This window comes from Cydia amplana, chromosome 4 (genome assembly GCF_948474715.1).
Source record: "Cydia amplana chromosome 4, ilCydAmpl1.1, whole genome shotgun sequence".
Taxonomy (NCBI): domain Eukaryota; kingdom Metazoa; phylum Arthropoda; class Insecta; order Lepidoptera; family Tortricidae; genus Cydia; species Cydia amplana.
This window is the reverse complement of record NC_086072.1, coordinates 7,463,026-7,484,872: the sequence shown is the minus strand read 5'-3', so window position 1 is coordinate 7,484,872 and position 21,847 is coordinate 7,463,026. Positions and strand designations below refer to the sequence as shown.

General features: G+C 35.2%; 1 long non-coding RNA gene across 1 annotated transcript; it reads left to right on the top strand.

Moving 5' to 3' along the window:
- The first annotated feature begins 729 nt into the window (after nt 1-729).
- On the top strand, nt 730-21,124 carry LOC134663225 (uncharacterized). Its single transcript, XR_010098129.1, has 3 exons — nt 730-1,005; nt 5,177-5,240; nt 20,672-21,124. It is a non-coding gene; the product is annotated as an uncharacterized LOC134663225 (long non-coding RNA).
- Nucleotides 21,125-21,847: the final 723 nt, after the last annotated feature.

Here is a 21,847-nt window from a genome sequence, read left to right as displayed (position 1 = left end):
ATATGCTCTTAATTATGTAATCTTGATTTTACGTCATTTAATACCTGTTAAGTAAGGTGTAAGTATTCGGGTAATTTCTAAAATTGTGTAATCCCGAAAATCATTTAATAATCACTCATATGAGTCTCTTAGAGCATACATATTCCGTTGTAAAGAGTCCCCTCTGGCCTTTTGGAAATGGGAATTATCCGCCATTTTTTGTGTTTTTTCCTTTCAGAATTACCTAAAAATATCTTACCTTTTTATTTATTTTTATATTAGAAATCACCTGCAAAACTGCATGCGGGTAGATGTTTTCATTCGATCTAATTAATGTGTATAAATAAAAATATCATAGTTAGGTACTTACCGTTGTGACTTATGTGTCACTTCATACCTACTTCGTTTTTATATAATTTAAACGTAATTTACTTACACATGGCAATGCCGTTATCTTTTCTTTGTAATGGTCGAGCAAGGCGCAAAGTCCACCATTATTATTACAGAAGTATAACAAACTTATCTTTGCTGACGGCAAAACGACTGTTTGACCAAAATGCTCCTGCGTTCTGGTGCTCGTGAAGATACTAGTGCCGTCTTAAACGGTAATTTTGAATTGTTATAAAGTGTACATATGGCTTCGGTCGTTTCCGTGCCCGTTCGGGTATGTTCGGATCAAAACAACGCTATCAAGATTGTATGGGCCGGCTGGTCGGTGCGGTGGTTTGGTTTGCGGGACGGGAGTGACTTAGTTACTACTTTATTGTCATTACTACAAGTTGTATAATACCGGCGCTTGCGCGAGAGAGTTAACTTGTTTTACTTAAACCATTTTATTTGAATAGAAAAATATTGTTTTCAAGACTCAGGATATAATGGATTCTACAAATAATAAAAACAAACCTAAGATTGGTACCGAACAGGCGCCAGCTGCGAGCTACAATCCATGGAATTTACTTTTTAGGCCAAGAAATCGTACAGAGAGTGAGACCAGTACTACTAGCAACCCGCAGAATTACCAACCAGGTTAGTATTAATATTAACTTTTCATTGCTGCAAAATTAATGTTCTAAATGTACAAATCTAGATTTTTTATTCAAGGTTCTATTTGTAGATTAACAGTTGTGCAGCAACTATCTACATATTTCACAGTGAAATAGTATAGTTCGTTTTTTTTTAGCATTAGAAAGAACTCCACAGAAGCAAGCGTGCAGTTTTTATCAGGCTCTTTAATTGTTAATAATTATTGAATTATCTAATGTAGCATGGTCAATACATATATATAATTTATTTCAAATTATTACCGCTAAAAGTGCCGGATTTGGAACCACAAGCTTACTTCTGCGAAGTTCTTTCTAATGCTAAAAACACAAACTATAGTGTGTTAACAAGTCGGTGGGTTGCCTATCAGTTAGCACCAATTTGGTAATTGGTGCTCATAAGCGTTGGTTACGAAATATTTATTATTACGTTTCCTATTTCAAAGCCATAACGCCCATAACCAGATAACATAGGTAACAATAATAGCAGCTTTTATCAAATGTAAAATATAAGCAAAACATGTCAATTTAGGTGGCATGGTTTAAGCTGTTCGCCTTGAGGCCCTTGAGGTTAACCAGCCGATTAAGGTATGACGAGCAGTTAAAAGAGAATGTAAAAAAACCTGTTCGTCGTCTAGCCCAGGCGTTTCCGAAAAACACAAAGACTTCATGACTGGTTTAAGTGCCTTAATGAGTCCCAGGTTTCTTGGAGAACCTTGGATTAACATTGAACTTAATTAAGTTGTACCGAATGTATTAAATATTTTATAAAACGGGTCACTCTGAGTCTAAGATTGCTCGAAATACTAAAATGTGGTGTGCTATGTTGTTATTAAAATTATACTGACTGCTAGGTGTAGGTATTAACTAAAGACGCAGTCAAGACATTCCTTTACTTAATACGCTTCCTACGTAAGTAAGTGTAAACTTACTTATTTATACTTTGTTTATCAGTTTATCTCTTTAGCCAGTGACAGTGCTGTATTAATAATTTAAATTGTTGGTAGGTGTTTATTACAGACGTTTAGAACTCAATTTTACTTGAAATTTAAGGTTAATGGTAACAAATACGGACATTAATACAATAATTATTAAAATTAATAGAAAGCCAACATGCATTTATCGTATAATCGTATACAGAGGTAGGTAACAATATGATTTTCATGTGGTCTATAAACTTGTATAAAACGGGGTGAGTAGGTTTCGCGGGAAGAGGTGGGTTATGAATGGGGAGAGAAGGTTTGAGAAGGGGGTGAGAAGGGATTTTAAGGCTACTGCTACAAAAATAATGTATTCCAATTTAAAATGGAGCTATAGTACTTAATACGCATAATAAAAAATAAATCGATCCAACAATCTTCCAAAATCACCTTTGTATGAAAACCCCTCTCACCCCAAATACGAGGCACTACGGGGTGAGGTGGGTTTTCCTCTTTATCGTCAAAGTTATGAAATGGAACTACCCAAAATAAAATAAAAACGTCCGGAACACTTATTATATACACCATTCAGTTTTCATATGTAAAAATAAAATGTTAACGAGGTTTGAATTTCAGTTTTGACCCTGCTCACCCCATTTTACGGTACGGAATAATTGTATTTTATTTAAAATAACGTAATCTGTGATTTTTATGCAAAAAATAATTATCATTTTTAAAAAGTTAAGCAGCCAAAAAATTAATTAACAGCGGTCAGAATATAGCTACCTAATAATGTTAATTTAAAATCGTTGGCTATATTCTTCTTCTTTTTCGTGTAAAGGGATCAAACTTCTTAAAACTAAATGTTGGCTATAGTTACTCGATATGAAATCATAATAGGAAAAATTATACTTACCAAAAGGCATCTCCCTACTGTCAAAGAAACTAAAACATATCGTTACTTTTTTATATCTGGGGACACGGCCGTGCCCCCGCCAAGACGAGACAAAGGGCAAAAGGCAGTGCATATCTTTTCTCGGCACGTTTCGTCGTATTTTCGAACCCTCGTAGTTTCGGCTTGGATAATGCTTAGAGAGCTGAAATTTTTAGTAAGTATACCATGTAGTTTTAAATTATCTATCAAGACATTTCTTACACAATCATGTGTTTTAATGATGTGTGCTAATGTTCAACTGTTGTCACTACTACAAAACCAATTGGCTAATTAGGTAGATATTGGCGACGCGGCCACATACGAGTATACTGGGTCAACCAAATCTTGTCAGTAAATAGGAACAAAAAAAACTATACTCATCCTTTTCTTTTGGGTGCTAGTACTAGTGTAAGACAAAGATAGTATGATTCTCTCTGTCTATGTTTGAAATCAAACAGACCTTTGACACACTTTATTTCCATTTTATTTGACATCTGCCGGACTAGCCAAGGTGACAATCGCTATCGCTTCGACAACGAAACGCTTTGTGTCTCTCTATCACTCTTCCATATTAGTGCGACAGTGACACTGCCGTATTCGAACTTCAAGATATTCACAAGAGACGACACGTACTAGATTCATTCTAGATACGTTATAGTTTAGATTTCAACTAGTTCTCTTTTGCAGCGCAATTCGGGCAACCAATGTCACTTTTACGATGGATTGTGTTAGATATCTATTAGATGTGAATTAAATCTCTAAGTAATGTCTTGTGGAAATCGTTCAAGAGTATCTCCAGAATCGCAGAAATGTCAAATTTGACAGGTTAGATCTTAAACATATCTCCAGAATCGTGGAAATGTCAAATTTGACATAATTAATAATTTATAATTTGATTTGATCTTAAACATATCGTTATCGTATCTTGGCGATGTCTAAAAGATATCTAATAGATGTCTATTACAAAATCCGAATTGGGCCCACAGTTTCGTTTCGATCGCTACGGAGCGTAAGCGATCGGCACGTCGCGGCCTGTTAACTATCAATTAACTAATGTCGCCCTTAGCACCCGGCGAGCGTCAGTCGCGTAGGTACCCAGCCAACAGAAAAGCAATAAATGAAATACCAATTTATGTCAACTGCATGCACTTCACTGAATGGACTAGAATAGTGTGATTTCAAATGAATTTATTGATATTTTACCATTAGTAACAGTTCAACGAATAGGTAGATACCGTTGCTAGGCCAAGTTATAAATCAGTACCTACCTATACCAACTGTTATTTATTTTTCAAAGCAAATAAATAATGGCAATTTATTATTGTTCACATTCTGTTATATAAATTCAGAATGAGACACGGAAAAAATACCCTGGAATAAGTTTATCGTCTAATAGCGTTATTCATAAACGGCTGCTAACTTAATCAGTAGATGATCGTCGTTTGTCCCTATCTGTCGTTATGCCATAGAGAGGGACAAATTAAGATCATCAACTGATTAACTTAGCAGACGTTTATGAATAAGGGGGTGAGTAGATACATAACAACAATTAGAATCTTACTACCTACGTTACTACGTTTGAACATAAGAGAGCTTCTACTTCCAGACTTCCACATATGAAACATTGACTGAAACATTATTTTAAAAGCCGAAACATGTTTATAATCTTTCTCTGTATTCGCAAAATCTCAGCTTTTGGAACAATTTAGTAAGTCTATCCTTTAGATTAACAACATTAAGAAAACGCGCAGTTGTTAATTTACCCATGATATTTATCATAATCTGTCTGTTAATGTAAACACCGATACGCTCAAGGCAAGAGGCCAAGTTTTTGGGTCTCTTCGTGATTACCGAGGGGGCAAAACTTATCTATAATTACTTGGAACCTTAGATTAATTTAAACATAATATACACAATCGTGACAGATATGCAGTAATGACATAAAATTTACTTATTAACGTGTTATTTTTAATTCCTTAGATTTTTTTAGGTAAAAATGGAAAGGTACTTAAAGGATTTTTGATTTGTTGTTTCTCTAGAATGGTAAAATATGAAACGTGCTAAGTTTATACAATGTAGCATAGTACTTTAAGTAAATTATATACTCCTTAGCAACACATAGGTACTAAAAACATAATTAATAATTGAAAAAGAATATGATAATAAGAAAACAAAAACGTAATAAGTACATATTTAATTGTGTAACTGTACGGATTTCTTACGGATTTCTTAGTGGATCAGAAATGAAAACTAGTTATCATCTGCCTTTTAATTTTATGGTTGTATTAATCTACTGTTCACAGGTACCCAATTTGGAGGCTTGCAGAGGCAGACAAGCAAGTCAAACGAGGAATATGGATGATGTAAGTTTAAGTTTTATCCTTTTAACTATATAAGAAAATTAATTCCTTTCTGATGAAGCTAAGAGTACCTATGAAGATATTATGCGGTCCTAAAAAACAATGATTTTAAATGATCACGCGATTACAATTCATTTTTAATCGGTTTGATCATATTCATAACAACTTGATGACCAAACCTGCTATACCTCTATCTATGCAATGTCTCTGCAAACGCTTGCAAAGTTACAGAACTTTTGCAAATCTTTGCAACTGCGTCGTTAACTATAGATCGCCTAAAAATACGACTATCAAACCCCATAAGTGGCACAAGGAGTGAAGTTAAAGCGGGCGATTGAGCAACTTGGGTATATTAGCAATAATGGTAGATCAGAAGGTCGACCAGTCGCCACGCAGTTGCAGTAGTTGCTATTATTTTCATCTCCGTTGCAAGCGAGCTTAGAAGGATGAGTGAGAGGGACGGTTGCGAGCAGACAGTTGGCTAAGGTGTTGAAACCTTGGTTGCACCGCGACGCCGGCGCCGCTGCGCGAGCGCACAGTATGTTTGAACCACACCGCGATAAACAACAGCGCGTACAACTGAAAGTGACAGTGAAAATACACGTGACGTTATGTAAACAGTTTTAAATCCTAATTTCCTGAAGGAAAACAAGGAGCAGTGAATGGCTTCGGTCAGTAGTTCAGTGTTTAAAAAGTGTTCCTAAATTGTTTCCATTTAAATATACATGTACATAAATGTAAACGTCACTACTAGGATATTCACAAGATTGTATCAAAGCTACGCATTGACCCAACTAATTAGATAAGATAAAAAAGATAAGATAAAATTTATTTCATTGAAAAATATTCATGATATACCTATTATATATATAAAAAAAAAACAACGAGTTGCACTCCGGGAGTGCCGACAGAAGTAAAAACTCAATGACTAGTCCAAAATGTCTGCAGCACTATCTATAATTGACCCATCCTCCTTTCTATTGAAAAACTTTAGTTCAGAAATTGCTGCATGGTCAGTGAGCTTGTTTAAAATTCGAAATTCGAATTTGTAGCGTTAATTGTTTAAAATTCGAATATAAATTGTAAAGTTACCTTGCAGACCTCGTATCTAAATATATTTGGTCATGATATTTTAAGTTTTATTCACCAGTACTAGAGTTCACTTTTATTAGCGATTGCATCAAGATGTAGCTTTATTGAATTGTATTTGAGTGATATAAAGTTAGAATGTAACTGTGAGATCCTCGTATTTCAGCCCGTACAAGATTAGAACCTTTTTCATGTAATGACATTGAGTTTTTCTTTATTGATTTAAATGCCATCTAAATGAGTGGCCATCTAAACCTTACGGTCACGTGTTCGCCTTACGCTGTCTGGAGTTTATCATTTTTTCCCCACCTCAAAAAGTGCCCAGCGCCGCTAAAAACAGGCATGCATTAAATCATTCCCATTTCCCTGCCTAAACCTTAACACGCCCCAAGTTTGTTGCGTCTAAAATATCTGTTAGTACATTAGATATAATATGTTCAAAGAAGAACTGTTTGTTATTTTATTTCTGGACAAATTATGCAAACAAAAGTCTCAAAGGTCACTGCACGTCACATTCAATGCCATGAAAACCAGTTCATAAGTTATGGATCCTTCGTGGTTTCATAATAATCTGCATTCTGCGTGGAAGTTTCGAAATGAAAAGACGTTCAAATAATCTTTAACTTGTTAAGCCGTTATGAGTCATATGCCTACCGATAGTGTGTTTCGTTCTGTTAAACTAAACTAATGGAATCTAAAAGAAAACCCAAGGACCTATACGTGTTAACTTTAATAATACCTAGGTAAGTTTATCCATAAAGCATGTGTACCTATTCAACGTTACTTTTGAAGTGGTAAATAATTAAGTGCTGGATATTTCTAGAATTTAATAAATATAAATGCAATGAAAAGACTGACGCAAGCCAGTCAAATTGCACATAGATATTAGCATTTTACATCAATTATAAGTAAGCTATTAATAACTTTAGTAGCGTATCTGAAAATAAAATAAAAAACAAGTTAGTTATTATTTGGGATTCCTATATCTTAGTTTTTTGTTCCAAAAGTTTTCATAAATGTGATATTCTGGTGTTTCTGGGTAAAGACAGAAAAAATAACGCAAATTGCTCTGAGTCGTAGCTAATACCTACGGGTTAAAACTACCACGGTTACACCATATAACGCCATACTCGAGTCTAGCCGCTTCGTGACATTGAGATGACGAAACACATGCAACAATTTGATGACAGTGAATTAGTTCGCGTTCATAATTCTTGAAAATATTTTTTACTTGCTTTTGCCCGCTACTTCGCCTGCGTGGAATTAGTATTTTAGGTAGATATTTATTTTATTCAATTTGCTTTTTGTTGATTCCGCGTACTAACTTCTAACCCCCATTTTCACCCCCCTTAAAGGGTGATTTCTGGAATAAAACTACCCTCTGTCCTTCCCCGGGACTCAACCTATCTCCGTGCTACACCGCGCGGGCGGGACAGTTCCTATCGACACATTTTGTTATGCAGTTGCTGTTGATTCCTCATTCAAAATTCCATCCCCTTAAAAAAAAAAATATCTTTAATTCAGAATATTAAAATTCCATACAATATTGTTAATACCATAATACATTACAGCTACATGTTAGTAAGTACAATAAAATTAATCATTATTATTAAGGGATGATTTCTGAGATAAAACCTATGCTATGTCCATCCTCGGGACTCAAACAATCTCTATACCAAATTTCATCTGAATCGGTTCAGCGGTTTAAGTGTGAAGAGGTAACAAACAGACAGACTTCCTTTTATAATATTAAGTATGGATATCATGTTCGTTGCAAACTTACCTATGCCTACGCCTGATGGTAAGCGGTTACCTTACCCTATAGACGCTTACGTCTCATATGTGTGTTACGGACCTTTGAAAATCTGTAGGTAGGTAGGTACCTACACTACTTTTTTGAAAAGCTCCATATACATTTAATAGTGACAGCATAAGGTATTTCAAGTAGGTATCAACGTAGGCCTATATGGTGAATGTCACTGTCAGTGATTTGGGTGTAAACACTTTAGAGGTCAATATTTAAAGGTCAGGTATTGAGGTCTCGTGTGCACGTATGCCGTAACTCATTGGTTACCTCGCTTACCGTGAGATAAATTTAAGCTTAGTTAAGTATATCATATAATAAATATTACGTGGAAACTTAACCAAGCCAAAATTATAATTATGCTAAAATTCCGCCCACTATGGTTATATTCGTATTACCCTTTTGTCGTTTTACTAGACAATATCTGGGAAACCGAGCTTTGCTCGGAAAACATATAAAAACTCAAAAATGCGCGTTTTCCCAGAGATAAGACCTAGCTAGATCAATTTTTCGCCCCCGAAAACCCCCAAATAGCAAATTTCATCGAAATCGTTAGAGCCGTTTTTAGGGTTCCGTACCCAAAGGGTAAAAACGGGACCCTATTACTAAGACTCCGCTGTCCGTCCGTCCGTCCGTCCGTCCGTCCGTCTGTCACCAGGCTGTATCTCACGAACCGTGATAGCTAGACAGTTGAAATTTTCACAGATGATGCCGCTATAACAACAAATACTAAAAACAGAATAACATAAAGATTTAAGTGGGGCTCCCATACAACAAACGTGATTTTTGACCGAAGTTAAGCAACGTCGGGCGGGGTCAGTACTTGGATGGGTGACCGTTTTTTTGCTTGTTTTGCTCTATTTTTTGTTGATGGTGCGGAACCCTCCGTGCGCGAGTCCGACTCGCACTTGGCCGGTTTTTTTTTAATAATCTATACAACAATTGCTCGTTTACAATAAATATACAAGAATTGCTCGTTTAAAGGTATAAGCATGAGGTAAAGTATAAGATAATAATGCAGTGGGAGGACACGAAGAGTTTCAAAAATAGAACAGGGGCCTTATTCGACATGCCAATTTTGACGTCGCATGTTGAAGTTCATTTGAATCTGAACTATCGTGGGTTGTCGAATAGGTAAAGATCATTATCTGTCAGTGAATCTCATGTAAACAAATCATTTCATCGCTAGACTTGATTGTCTATTGGTATGGCCGCCATGTTTGGATTTATGACATTTAAAAGGGGATTCTATGGCACAGAGTAAACTGCATTTCTATTTTCTATAGTTTTTTGATTCCTCTACTCGACGCAAGATGGAGTTAACAGTCAAATTTTGATCTTGGCGTTATAAAAATAAACCGCAAGAACATGACATGCAGTTGCGTTGGTGTAGATCTATCATGAAAACGAATATATGACAATTGTCCAGAATTAAAAAAACTTGACAATAAACATACAGCAATACATATACCACTAAATGTCAAAAAGAAAACAGATTTATTATAATTACTAGGTAACAAATTATATATAAAGTTTAAATTTTAAACCAATCGTCGTGGTTCTTAGCAATGAACTTCTTGTAACTTGTGTGAAAAATATCATTTGATATTACACCAATTACTTTATGGTGAAGTAAAATATCATGAGTCATAAGCTATATTTTTGTCCTCTGGGTTAGATGGCAGTGAAATAGGGAGAGATAGTGAAGAATGCGGCAAAATAAGCATTTATTGTGTTGTTAGTAGTTAGTAGACTAGTTTTTTTTTCTAAAAATGAAAATTGACGCAACAGCATGCTCATAGCCCCCTATGAGCCAGTCTATTAGGTGCAGGCTTAAGGGCTAATCCCGGGGGAAGCGGAGCGTCAGCGACTAGCTGGTGCATCTGCTTATTAACCTCTTCTCACTTTTACCTCAGGTCCTTTGATTAATAAATTAAGGTAAAATTCGTAAGAACTAGTGCCTGTGTCATATTCTAAATTGGACGCTATGCCTAATTAGTTGTTATAAATTAAATAAAATAATTATTTATTTAATTACATTTATAACAACGCAACGTGGGGTTATTCATGATGAATTTTAATGGCTTATATAAGACAGCGGTCGTATATTGCCTTAGAAATTTGGATTTTGTCAGTTTGAATGAACAGCAAACTGGAGACATTGAGATTAATTTTAAACTTATTATTTTAGGTGTTCGTAAGAAATAAGGTATTGACAGACATTGACGGAAAATCGCGAAAACCCGGCCAGGTGCGTCGGACCACGCAAAACGGAGGAGGATTCCAAACTTACTTCTTCTACCATGTATCCATATGCCAAAATAGCAACAAAAAAGCCGAACAAAAATACCGTTTCTTCGCAGCACTAGATTTCAGTCCTTTTTTTAGAAAAGTAATATGTTTAGGTACATAATATATATATGTAAGTAATTTTGTTATGTGAAACTTATATGTTGTGTTACGAGACTTACGAGTAGGTAACTTTAAACTTTAACAGCCTAACAGATCCCAATAAGGCCTAGTTTACCCTCTGGGTTGGAAGGTCAGATGGCAGTTGCTTTCGGAAAAACTAGTGCCTACGTCAATCCTTGGGATTAATTGTCAAGAGAACAATAGGTTCTCATGATCCGTGGCAAAATCGAGATAACGCGAGGAAGAATAACTTTGTCACAAGAATATTTGGCCAAATATAAATCCTTATTTTAATACTCTCGTGTATTTGACCTACCTACTCGTATTGAGTCGTATTTTGCCACCTAGTAGCCTCGAATTGGTTGTTATATGTGGCTTTCCATAAATTAAGGGTCCTTATGCTTCAATAAGGACGTTTTCATGGGGTCCCGTTGTTTCCCATAAAGTTTTAAGTCATAATGTATTGTTTGTCATATTATCATTACTCATAAAACTGAAACCGTTAACATTTCAAGATTTTAGTTAGGTTATCCTATAGATAGGTTAGGTTAGGTTAGATTTGTTTTATGGCAATCCTGAAAAGTGACGCGTTTCTGAACTAAATGAATTATGACTAACGAAAATTCGAGCAAACAATACATTATGGCTTAAAACTATTTGGGAAACAATAGAGACCCCGTTTTCATCTGAAGTTGCAATAGAAATTGAAAAAGCCACATTTTTTCAAGCTTTTACTTAGTTTTATCTGTCCCGTTGGTTGTCTGTCTGTTCCAATGTGGTTCCAATCAAATCATGCAAATTAAATCCCAACAAAAACATAAATGTGAAATGAGAGCCAAGTTCAATATTGAGAATACGTGTCGTTGTTGACTCGCCGACAAAAGAATTGAGATCTATATGGGTGCCAAGTTCTGTGCTGTGTAGAAAATCCTGAAATTATAAAGGATTTGTCTTGGCTAGTTTTTAACAACAAACCAAGTTTTTGAAAAACTAACAGAAAAATATATATTACCTATATGCCTATACGTAAAAACTAGCCAAGACAAATCCTTTATAATTTCAGGATTTTCTACACAGCACAGAACTTGGCACCCATATAGATCTCAATTCTTTTGTCGGCGAGTCAACAACGACACATATTCTCAATATTGAACTTGGCTCTCATTTCACATTTATGTTTTTGTTGGGATATCATTACTTTTTGTACAGAAATTACTATAGTATTCATCATGAAAGCAGTTTGCCTAAGCTGAAAAGGAGACCCTCGCTAACGCGCGGTTAATTGTCAAAAAGTGTATACGCCTTATAGTCTACTTTCATTCCAAATATCAAGTTTCTAAGTAATCTAGAAGTGGGTTAGGTTTTTGGTCTATAAGTATGTTTTTTTCCATCGATATATCAATAATTTCCAGTTTTCAGATTTTTCCCTCTATATGCACCTAATATTCTACCTTGATGCCAAATATCAAGTTTCTAAGTTATCTAGAAGTGGGTTAGGTTTTTGGTCTATAAGTATTAATTATTTTTTTTCCATCGAAATATCAATAATTTCCAGTTTTCACATTTTTCCTTCTATATGCACCTAATAGTCTACCTTGCCAAATATCAAGTTTCTAAGTAATCTAGAAGTGGGTTAGGTTTTTGGTCTATAAGTATTAATTATTTTTTTCCATCAAAATATCAATCATTTCCAATTTTCACATTTTTCCTTCTATATACACCTAATAGTCTACCTTGATGCCAAATTTCAAGTTTCTAGGTCACCTGGAAGTGGGTTAGGTTTTTGATCTATATGTCAGTCAGTCACAAAAATGCCGGTTTTTAAACGTTAATTTATCAATAACTGTTTGAGCTATGTTTATGAAATAGTGTATTTTGAACAAGCTAAGGGACTTGAATACATGTGCCAAATTTCATGTGTGTAGGTTAAGTAGGTTTCAAGTTGTGAAGGGGTCAAAAGTAGCTCGAAATGGTTCGTGTAATATTACACACGGTTGCTGCGTCGCCAGTTCCTTTTTCTTTGAACTTGGCTGGACACGCTACCGCGTGTCTAGATTTGACCCACTTCTCGGGTGTTCAATGAAGCTGAAAATTTACATAAGTACATAATATGTAATATGGGTGACAATACAATATTTTTATGGTTACCATCGAGTTGATCTGATGGTGATGATACAGACAGTGGTCTTTTAAGTCTTTTTAACTTTGTGATAAAACAACGCAACTTAATTATATTTGAAAATATTTAAAGAAAAATACAGTCAGAAATTAGAAATATTGTTATCTAACCTCTCTATCACTCTTGCATATTCGAGCGATAAAGAGGCAAATAGCTGAGTTTCGATTTTCGCACTTCCCGATAGGCCCCTTTGTAAACAAACCGCCTTGATGTGTCTATGTCAAATTATTAATTGTCTGTGAAAACTTGTTAAAAAAAGTTTAAAGCAAAGGCGTAGGCAAAGAGTAGTATAATATGTATATAGCTGGTCAACCAAATCTTGTCAGTAAAAAAAGGCACGAAATTCAAATCTTCCATGGGACGATATCCCTTCGCGCCTACATTTTTCAAAATTGCCGACTTTTTCTACTGTCAAGATCTGGTTGACCAAGTATACCTATATAGCGCTGGCGGTACACCGAGAAATTCAGTAAAATGCTGCAAATGATGTTAAAGGTATGAAAATCGGTACGATTGATCTTTAGAACATTTGAAACAATTTGACCCGAAGCACCAACAAATAAAAAAAAACGAGAGGAGTTATGCCGTCATCTTTTTTTGTAAGGAATAAAAAAATATTGTTTAAAAACCTATCGTGTTTGGTATTAAACGAAAGGGCTTTCTGAGCCGATTCCAAACATATATCACATCATTACATTTCAGTATTTTTTTTAAATTATAATATAAATAATTTTCAAAACATACCAATTAAGTTTGGGATTCTCCAGATACAATACGGTAAAATTTTTTTTGTAAAATATACCTCTAATCTTATACCTAATATCCTCATATCTAACCCTAATAAAGCAATTTTGAAATTATATACATTTAGGTTTTTTTTATTTTTCAATTTTATATAGTGTGATCTATGAATCTCTCAATTAAATATTTAAAAAGAAAGCATAAAATTAATATATAACGGTTTTTTTTCAGAAAGTCGCTTATATCTGGGAATCTATAAGTCGTAGTAAAAATTGTCTATGTAATAATTAAGAAAGAATTAACCGAAAAAACTCACCTTTAACGTCCCCCCTTTCCCGAGTTCTCCACCCCCCACTCATCTGAACTTTTTCTTACTTAAAGCTTAGATATTACCAAAGGAACATGTAATAGTATTTTATGCAACTGTTGTTTAAGAGAGGTCAAAAAAGGCGAGTGGCGTGAGTAACAATAACAACAAACAACAACCGAAAATTGTTAATAAAGACGCCACTAGTATTTTTTGACTCGGTTAAACAACGTTGCATACAATACTTTTTCTACGACCAAGCACTTACTTTGAAATGCAATGAAATAATAATAAAAATGGATGATGATGATTGTTTCATGTCCTAATGTGATAGGTTGTTCAGTGCGTGGGTTTCTTAAGGGGAACGAAAATTTCATTATTTTTGCGCTACGACGCACGGTTTAGGAGATACAGCCCTATAAATATTTTTCTTCCTCTTTTTCTTTTTTTCTTTTTTTTTCTTTTTTTGTGTTTTTTAAATCTTACTTAGGGGTTTCTTAAAGGGGAACGAAAATTTGATTATTTTTGCGCTACGACGCACGGTTTAGGAGATACAGCATTATAAAGTTTTTTTTGTTTTTTTTAATCTCTTTTTTGTGTTTTTTTTTTTAAATATTAATTAGGGTTTCTTACAGAGGAATGAAAATTTTAATATTTTTGCGCTACGACGCACGGTTTAGGAGATAAAACCCTATAAAAAAAATTCTTTATTTTTTTTTTGTTTTTCATGTTTTCTAAATATTACTTAGGGGTTTCAAAGGGGAACGAAAATTTGATTATTTTTGTGCTACGACGCACGGTTTAGGAGATACAGCCCTATAAAGATGAAAATAATCGTACCATTAACCAAAACATGTCTATGGTTTACTCATCTGTCAGAAATGACAATTAAAATTAGGTTGGAAACAATGTATTCCATACAATATTTTTTAAATGGTGATTACACGAAGTATCGTAAAAGTGCCAAAAAGATACTGCGTGTATGCACAAATATTTTTTTGGGGAATAGACTAAAGACTTGTGTTGATAACTATAAGTTAGGGGTTTAAAGGTGTGTGCACGACCCTTTAAATGACAAATAAAAGTACGGGAGTAGAAAAAGCAAGTTTCAATACTCTTATTTTACCCGAATGACATTATTACTCGTATTGAGTAATTCGGCAGGGCTATTATTACACTTTGTAAAATTGAAAAATTAAAAAAAAAACCTAAATGTAAATAATTTCAAAATTGCTTTATTAGGGTTAGATATGAGGATATTAGGGATAATTTGAGGTATATTTTACAAAAAAAAAATTATGGTATTGTATCTGGAGAAGCCCAAACTTGGTATGTTTTGAAAACTATTTTTATTATAATTTAAACAAAATGACTGAAATGTAACTATGTGATATATTTTTAGCATTGGCTCAGAAAGCCCTTTCGTTTAATACCATACACGATAGGTTTCTAAACATTTTTTTTTATTTCATACAAAAAAACATGACGTCATAACTCCTCTCGTTTTTTTTTATTTGTTGGCGCTTCGGGTCAAATTGTTTCAAATGTCCTAAAGATCAATCGTACCGATTTTCAGACCTTTAACATCATTTGCAGCATTTTACTGATTTTCGCGGTGTACATATATATATATATAATACTACTCTTTGCTGCCCACTTCTAGCGCTGACGGTACACCGCGAAATAATATATATATATATATATATATATATATATATATATATATATATATCCCGGCCGATTTCGACCACGGCGACTGTTTCAACTCCGCTGCTGAAGACAGGACAGTCGGCAGTCAACGTTTGTTCCTAATAAATATAACATTGATGAATCAAGGCGGTTTGTTTAAAGAGGGCCTGCCGCGAAACCAATTTCGTTATCTGCCACCATTAAATTTCGCTCGTATATGCAAGAGTGATAGAGAGGCAGATAACGAAATTTCCCCCACCCCCCTTTGGATGGTTCTTGTTTGAGTTATAATGTCACTGTATTGAGGACTCAACCTTTCCATTTTTAAAGTGTTTTTATATCGACATGACACTGGCTACTGTAGTAAATGCCAAAAAAGAAAAAAAAAACGCTGTCATAGTAACGAAAATAATAAACACGTCAATCGAAATAAACAACGTAATATCCAAGAAAAATTTGCAAAATAGTATATGATAAATATGTAAAACATCATTAATTATCGAATTAAGATTACATACAACTTTGTGTAAAAAAAATTGAGGCAATTATACGGGTTACATTTTGAAAAAGATGATTATCTTGGAAAGAAGAGTAAATATACATAGGTGAACATAATGGTGAACAAAGGTATAGTAAAATAGGTAGGGACATAATTCAGGGTTTGCTTGTCTGGTCCACGCATGCTGTACCTATCACGACCACGGCACGGCCGTCTCCTGCTAACTTTTCGCTATAATAGTAAAATCATAGGTCTAATACCTATGATTTTAATATTATAGCGAACAATATTTCATGTTCATGATCTCGAATTTAAGACTTTAGCTTAGATTTATGGCGTGCGGCCTAGCGCGCGTTGCCTCTATGAGGAGCTGTCAAAGCGCTTTATATCTGTATGCTTTTGATGATGCGGATCAGCATTCTTATCCAGCGGGGCAAGCGGCCAGCCTGCAGAAGGGCACCCTACCGCACTTGGTAGGTCACTACACTCACTACCAGGATTTAGGGCTAATAATTTATTTATAAGTTTTTAATACCTTTAAACGAGCAATTCTTGTATATTTATTTATTTATTTATATGTATAATATATTTCGGGGATCTCGGGAACGGCTCTAAACGGATTTAGATGAAATTTGCTATATGGAGGTTTACGGGGGCGCAAAATCGATCTAGCTAGGTTTTATCTCTGGGAAAACGCGCATTTTTGGGTTATTATATGTTTCCAGAGCAAAACTCGGTCTCCCAGACATTAAGTTTTTAATTTAAGTGTTTTTATCATGTTTCATATTTAAACTTACAGATGTGAATCACCAGCAGAGTTTTTGGAGAGGTGTGGTTTTCTTATTTCCTGTTACCAACCTGAAACACCATACCTACCTAAATATCAGAAAATAATAAAGTGAAGAAAATTAAATAAAGTTGAATGCTTAAAAACTTTAATGTTTTATTAAAATTAAACGAAAAAAAATGTGTAAACTGAAATAGATCAATTTTTTTTATTTGTAGTTGAATAACATATATGTATTTAATCTCCTTTAATTAAAAATCATCTCTGAGTAGATACATATTAAACAATAGGTACTTTTAGGTCTTGGTAGTAATGTTAGGTCTTATGACCTACTGTATTTGACTATATTACTTACCAAGACCGGAGCCTGACCTGTCAGTCGCCAACTATTTAGATGCTCTTTGTAGGTAGCATCAAAATAGTTGGTGACTGACAAAGTTACCAAGTTACTAAGGTAGTAGGTACCTATATAGTAGGTAGCAGTAGCGCAATATTTAGTCAAAATATTTTGACTAATTTAGATTATTTTTATGCCAAAAAAGTAATACAAGCTATTCATGTTCCACTTAGTAATAAAATACGGACTTTTCTGAATATGTGGTTTACGAAATGTGTTAAGGTACAACTTGTGGTTTATTAACGTGGTTTAGAAATAGGCAGCTTGAGTTGAGAGAGGTGATGAGTAAATTGTTTCATTTTTTTTACAATTTTGAGCGTTTATAGGAGAATGTGTGGAGCAAGCATTATTTGACGTGTAGGTGTGGGTTCAACAAAAAGATCGCTTGTCAATAAGGCATTCTTGCTGTCAAAATTCAATTATTAATAGCCTTTATCGACCATCAGCAATGTAGTCCCTTTTTGATTGATGGAAATTGTCACGTAAGTTCCACTACTCGCCGCCGCATCGCCTACAGCGCATTCGTTGGTCTATCGCTCACAAGATGTCATTAATTCATGTAAACTTACGTACTGAAAAAAAAAGTTTTACTCTTTGCTATAAATTACCCTTTCGCACGTCAAAAACTCCAAGATGGTGCCGAAGGTCATAGAGAACCAAGTCTACCTTTGGAATCATTACTTGTCAAAATTTGACATTAGCAATCCACAGTTAGGTGACAACCAAACCAAACCATTATAAACCTTAAAGTAATAATAAAACAAAGTTGTTTTTTGTTAAATTATTGTTTGTACCAAATGAACTTCAGCACTTGATGAACTTCAAATGAACTTCAACAGTTGAATTTCAAATGACGCGAAATTTGACAGTTGCACATGTCGAATAGGGGCCCAGGCCTGGCCCTCGTTTAATATAACTCGAGATGGGCTTGGTCCAGAAATTTTTGTAGGTACCTAAATGGTAGATCAATTTGCAACTTATTTTTATCGTAAAAGAAAATCTATACCTGTGAACTGTTCAAGTCGTTAAACGGTAACACAACGATATGTATTTTAGGAGCAAATTTACTGAAATCGTCAAAAGAATGATCAACATCAAGAACCAACCTTTTCAATACTTTCAATGCTTTGTTAAAGGCAGTGTATTCAGAGTAACAAGTGTAGAGGTAACACAAACATGCTCATTCCAATTTAATACTGAAAGAAGCCACTGAACAGGATAACGACATGGTCCTAATTTAACCCAAATCCTTATAATCTATCGTTAGGGCTCATTTAGACGGCGGCGCGCGGACTCGTATACGATTTTAGTTACATTGCGGACCATTGAGGTTACATCAATTCAGCCGACCGATCAAATGACGCAATTTAATAAAACTCCCATGCGAGTTCTCGTACCGTCTAAATAGGCCCTTAGTTGCCGATTCGCGGATCCAATGAATCCAAGACGAATTTGCTCCGGGCTTGACTCCCGTGCCACATTATGTGATAAGAATGTGATTGATTGAAGAGAGCCATTTGCCAAATGTTTTTTCATACGCAGTATCTTATTCCAAGATTTGGCCACGCTTTTAATGATAGTAAGAAAAAAATACAATACCTATCTTCTTCGTGGTTTATTATTATTGCTATTTGTCACTGACTTAATATAAAAGAAATACTTCTTTATACTATATCAATGCTATTTGTATTTAATGTGATTCCTAACACAATGACTGTATTGTTTAAGGATAAAATAAATGGTGAATGGTGAATGATTATATTATCGACACTATCAAGTTGCGGCTACCAAGGCCCTTGAGTCGTTATACATTTATATATATCCTGACAATAAGAGTCTTATCTTAAGAATACTAGATAAATGTAATTGGCAGGCATAACGTATTTGAGTAATATTTATTTCTGTTCAACGTTTGTTTATATTTTGAAATGTAGATATGTCGCAGTCGGATCGTATAATCCGCCGTATTACATTACGGCTAGCCGTTTTACAAAATAAGGGCGTTTTGAAATGCGGCGGTTCGACGATTAGCCGGATTGAATGCGGCTGAATGAAAATCCGCCGGAATGTATTCAGCGCCATACGTTCTTCAACACGGCTAGCCGTAATGTAATACAGCGAGTCATTAGGCGCCGCTTTGGCAGTTTTTAGTTCCCATTTTTAACACTCGTGGCGCTGCCTGACATAACAACAACAAACTATGAAAAACGCTGGGGTGTCCATCAAATCTGGAGTTCGTCGGACTGTTTCTTTTCAAAAAACATTTCCTTCGCAACTTAACTAGACGGAGCCCCGCTTATTTCTGAGCGGTTTGCCCTTCGGGCATCTGAAGCTACCTAACGAACCTAACCTACCTACCTATTGATTTAGTGAGACGTCCGTGAAAACATTGCACTTTGGGGAAAAAAGCGTAGGTAGATATGTAGGTTAGGTTCGTTAGGTAGCTTCAGATGCCCAAAGGGCAAACCGCCCAGAAATAGGAGCCCCACAAAGCGGGGCTCCGTCTATTTAAGTTGTGAAGGAAATGTTTTGGAAAAGAAACACATGTAGTGCGGTGGGACCGTGGTAAAAATAAATTAGATTGCAAACATTGTCAAACTCCGGTTACGTAGGCGACCGAAAGAACTGGTCACTCTACAATCTAAATAGTAGATACGATGCGGCTAAACGTAGGCCGCCTTATTGAAGAACGTATCGCAATGACAATCCAAAACGCCCCTGTTTTGTAAAACGGCTAGCCGTAATGTAATACGGCGGATTATACGATCTGACTACGACAGATATACATCAATACTAGCTTATCTTAATGTGAAACGCAGAACATACCTATCAGTTATAGATAGCTATGTCACCTACTTACTGACTACTGAAATTAAAGCTAAACCGTTGCTAATTAAATGTTCACTTTATCGGACCTTTAAAGGACAATGAAGGTTAAACAACGCATTTACGGTTTAATTACGTATTTATTAGGGGCCAATAAGTTATCTTATACAGAAGGACTATTATATAGTCTATAATCTATAACTGTAACTTTTAGACGCCTAAATAAAAACGGCCGGGCAGGAGTGGCGCGATAGTATCTCGCCCGCTTGATATAATACCCGTCCCTCTTTATAATTTATACAATTAGTAAAAGACGGGTACATAGACTACTTAGTTTACGTATTTCGCGGGAGAGATACTGTTGCACCACTCCTGTGCTAGGCCTACTGGCCATAGCCTCGTGCCGCCCAATGTACCTACATTAGGATGTACACTCAGTCTCGATGGAATGTTTACCTTAATTAAAAACAAAGTAGGTAGCATTTCATTTGTCTCGTCAAATCTTCGAACAAATGAAATTCAACCTAATTGAAAATAAAACAAGATTCTAACTTCCTTGGCTATAATTTTGTATGGTGGGCGGCACGAGGATAGTATTACGGATAAAAGTATAAATATAGCTATTTCGCATCCTCCTGTTTCTGATGCAAACGTGACAAAAGTGTTACAAAAGTGCAAAACAATGAGCGTATATGTTTGCTGTTTCAGGTGGCGTTCCTAGCCGCACGCATGCCGACAGCTTGGGAAACACTGCGACCGAAGACGCGACACGGATCAATTAGTTGTTACACTAATTTTAATACTATATAATTATGAACTGTTTGGAAACCGGCCGAAATACAGCGTGAAATGATAATGTTGGACCAAGTTGCGTTCGTGCCCACCTGGTTTTTGATGTCGTGGCTGGGCGCTTGCATACTGTTTAGCCCTTTCGCAATATTTTTTGTGGTATGCCTGCCGCAACTGCCGCTGTTAGTCGTGAGGAGGCTCTGTCATGTACCGTTCGAGTATATTTGACACGCAGCCCTGCCGGCACGGCAGCGAGTGAGATGCAAACTGTTCGGGTTATGAGTGATGGATCTACAAGTTATAATTATAGTGGCTAAGTGTGTAAAAAATTGTAAATAGCTATTAAGTATGAATAAACATAATTTTATATCATTATATATTTTTTGATCTACTTTCGGAGCAAAATCCGTGTTATTCCAACAAATTTGTCGTTTTGATCTCCAGGGACCATAATCAATTACTTATTTTATGTGAACATCCCTTATTGTAACCTTTATTTATAGAATCTGTGCGGAAAAAGAGTCGCGGAATTTAAGGGGCCCAATACATTCCACGACTCTTCTCTTTCCGAACAAACTTTTTAGTATTCCGTACCTCAAAAGGAAAAAAAGAAACCCTTATTGGATCACTCGTGTGTCTGTCTGCCCGTCTGTCACAGCCTATTTTCTTAGAAACTACTGGACCAATTAAGTTGAAATTTGGTACACATGTGTAAATTAGTGACCCAAAGATGGACAAGTAGGTAATTACAAACAAATGAATTTTAAGTATAGAGGGCACTTTGGAGGTTAAATCAGAAAGTTAAAAAATAAAGTTTTTCAAACTACTTACATACATATATTGTGTTTTATATCAAATGAAAGAACTCATTTTGAGCATTTCAAATATATTTTATTATTATTTTAAAATACATAGGTTAGAAGTTATTTAAGAAAATAGCCAAAAAATGACCCCCCACTTTATCTCCGCAACTACTGGGTCTAAAATTTTGAAAAAAATACAAAACAGTAGTTTTTTACTTATATAGATAACAGGAAAACCTTTTAGACATGGGCAGTCAAGCGTGAGTCGGACTTAATGGACGGAACTTTTTAA